Source organism: Ovis canadensis, chromosome 10 (assembly GCF_042477335.2).
Source record: "Ovis canadensis isolate MfBH-ARS-UI-01 breed Bighorn chromosome 10, ARS-UI_OviCan_v2, whole genome shotgun sequence".
In the NCBI taxonomy this organism is placed as follows: domain Eukaryota; kingdom Metazoa; phylum Chordata; class Mammalia; order Artiodactyla; family Bovidae; genus Ovis; species Ovis canadensis.
Window position 1 is genome coordinate 45,174,150 of NC_091254.1, and position 2,886 is coordinate 45,177,035.

Below are 2,886 nucleotides of genomic sequence, written 5' to 3' on the forward strand. Positions count from 1 at the left end.
AGTCCATGGGGCATCAAAGAGTTGGACATGACTGAGTGCTCACACACATGTATCTCTACAGTTTTATAATTTTCTATATAAAGATCTTGTGCTTCCTTAGATTTTTTTCTCAGACAATTTGCCTTACATTTTCTCTTGCTGTTGTAAATGACTTATTTTAAATTATGTGCCCTAGTTACTGTGAGATTTGATCTTCCAATGATTTGTGTTTTCAGAACAAGTAACTTATGAGTGGAGATTGATCGTTATACTTAAAAGTATGAGCTGATTGACCGTTACCAGGTCCTGTGGCTGGTTTGCCCATCAAGTGTTCCATGACTGATACAACCAATCCTGGACTAACTCATGTGCTTGTCTGTCCATCTTACAAACTGCTCATCTCCTAGCTTCACAGTGTGACTTCTTCTGTTCTGGAACAGTTTCTTCTTTCATTTCTAGAGAAATCAATAGTTTGCTTCACCTTGCAAGTTCTAGATACACTCCAGACTCATCCGTGAGAGCTACGCTCAGCAGGTTAATTTCCTCGGGCTGCTGGGACTACAGGAAGAAACCGTCTGGGTGGCCTCGTCTGTCTTCTTCAAGGTCCGCTCACAGGTTTACAGCACATTCTGTTTATCCACCCTGAATTCACAGTCACGTCTCACTAAAACAAGAGTTTTTCAACAGGGTTTCATCCCCCTGTAAGTCTCGATATTCATTTTAACTTTCCCAGGATTACAACACGTGGGACGAAGGAAAGTTGTGATTTGTCTCGGGGCTGTGGTCCTCGGCCCTGAGAGAGAAGCTGACCCCACGTCTCTCCTCCCTCCCCACACCGACTGCCTTCACTCTGACCCTCTTCACCTCCCTCCTCACGTTAGGGTCTTGCTGTTGCTGAAATGAATCACCACAAACCTCAACAGCTTAAAGCAACACGCATTCATCACCTCACAGTTCGGGAGGTCAAAGCCCTGTGAGTCTCACTGGCAAAGATCAAGGTGTTAACAGGACTGCATTCCTTATGAAGCCTTCAGGGAGAGTGCGTCTCCTCAACCTTATTTACCTCCTGGAGGTACGTGTTCTTTGGCTCATGGCCCCCTTCTTCCCTCCTCCAAGCCAGTGATGGCCAGCTGCCCCACTCAGACTTTGTCTCTTTCATCACATCTCTTCCTCCTCCCTTTTCCCCTTTTAAAGACCCTGAGCTTCCCACATGGCTCAGTGGTAAAGATTGGCTGCCAATGCAGGCGATGCAGGTTCGATCCCTGGTTTGGGAAGATCCCTTGGAGGAGGAAACAGTAACCCACTCCCGTATTCTTGTCCAGAGAACCCCATGGACAGAGGAGCCTGGCGGGCTGCAGCCCATAGGGATGCAAAGAGTCAGACACCACTTAGCGACGGAGCACCCATGCGCTGATACCTTGGGGGCCCCGGGCAAGGCAAGGTAACCTCTCATCTCAGGGTCCTCAATCAAACTCAAAGGACATGGGCATCTTTGTGGGGCACTGTTCTGTCTACCACATTCTTAGACTAATGTTGTGATTCATCAGTGACTCATCGAATCACCTAAATGGTTTGGAACCAGCATTCCCACTCCCCCACCCACCAGTTTTATTGAAAAAGAGTTGACGCACATCACTATGTAAGTTTAAGGTGTACTGCACGATGGTTTGATTTACACGTATGGTCAAAATGATTACCATAATATGGAACCAATATTTCTAAATGAAATCAGAATACTTTGCTTGTAATAAGGTTAAGTATTGTTGCATGAACATCAAATTTTATATGTGTGTGTGTTACTTGGTTAGCAATCTAAATAAGAAATATATTTCTACAGTGGATTTTTATTTTTTTTTAAAAAGGAGCGTGACTACGAAGCCAGCATGGTAGCCTCCTAATTGGTCTTTCTGCCTTCGGGCTCTCTAATCCATTCTCCACATGGCTGTCAAAAAGTTCTTCCTAAAAATAAACTGGACACGTCACCCTGCTTTAAAATCTCTAATGGCTCTGCGTGGGGGAGCTGGTATTCTGTACCTGGTCCTGCAGTCCCACTGTTCACTCTCCTACCTGGCTGGGCCTCACCTTCGTGGGCAGCCTCACCTTCATGGATGGCCTCAACCAGGCCCCTTGGCTTTGACTTCTCCTTGGGTGTGGGCAATGGGAGACAAGGGAAAAAGAAAGAGGGCTGGAGTAGAGAGAAGTTTAGGGTGCTTTTCCACCAGCTTCTTCTCTGCCAGGCAAGGCCAGCTTCATGGGTGTATATCCTGGACAAAAGGTACAGGCACCCAGTGCTCAAGGAAGGCAATACCTTCGGTTTAACGCTCTGCCGTTGCCATCTTCAGAGTTTTTGAACAAGGTGCCTTCATGCTCGTTTTGCACTGCAGATGCGTCAGCAGTTCTGCGTCCGGGCCACACGCCGCAGAGCCGGTGCTCCTCTGCAAAGGCACAGCTCTTACCTGACGCCCACCTCCTACAACAGGAGTTGTGAGGTTGTTGGGTTCCAGCAACGTTACCCACCTGTCTCTGCAGTCCTGGTGGGGATGTGGCCCCTGCTGCTTCTGACCCTGCATCATCCACCTTTAAATAGTCCCTCCACTGAACTCAGCTTCCCTGGTGGCTCAGAAGGTAAAGAATCTGCCTGCAATGCAGGAGACCCAGCTTTGATCCCTGAGTCGGGAAGATCCCCAGGAGGAGGGCATGGCAACCCACTTCAATATTCTTATCTGGAGAATCCCACGGACAGAGGACAGTGCATGGGGTTGCAAAGAAACAGACAGGACTGAGTGAATTTCATTCACTCACTTTTCACTCTCACTGAACTCACTTCACCCCTTTCAAGTTGTCTGCTTCCTTTCGGAACCCTCCCTGAAAAACAGTCTTCAGGATAAATATCTGAAGTCTTGGCAC

The 2,886-nt window shown here is 47.6% G+C and overlaps 1 long non-coding RNA gene across 1 annotated transcript; it reads left to right on the forward strand.

The window, feature by feature from the left end:
• On the forward strand, nucleotides 1-1,820 carry LOC138446873 (uncharacterized). The gene is made up of 2 exons (XR_011259586.1): nucleotides 1-1,051; nucleotides 1,302-1,820. It is a non-coding gene; the product is annotated as an uncharacterized lncRNA (long non-coding RNA).
• The last annotated feature ends 1,066 nt before the right edge of the window (nucleotides 1,821-2,886 follow it).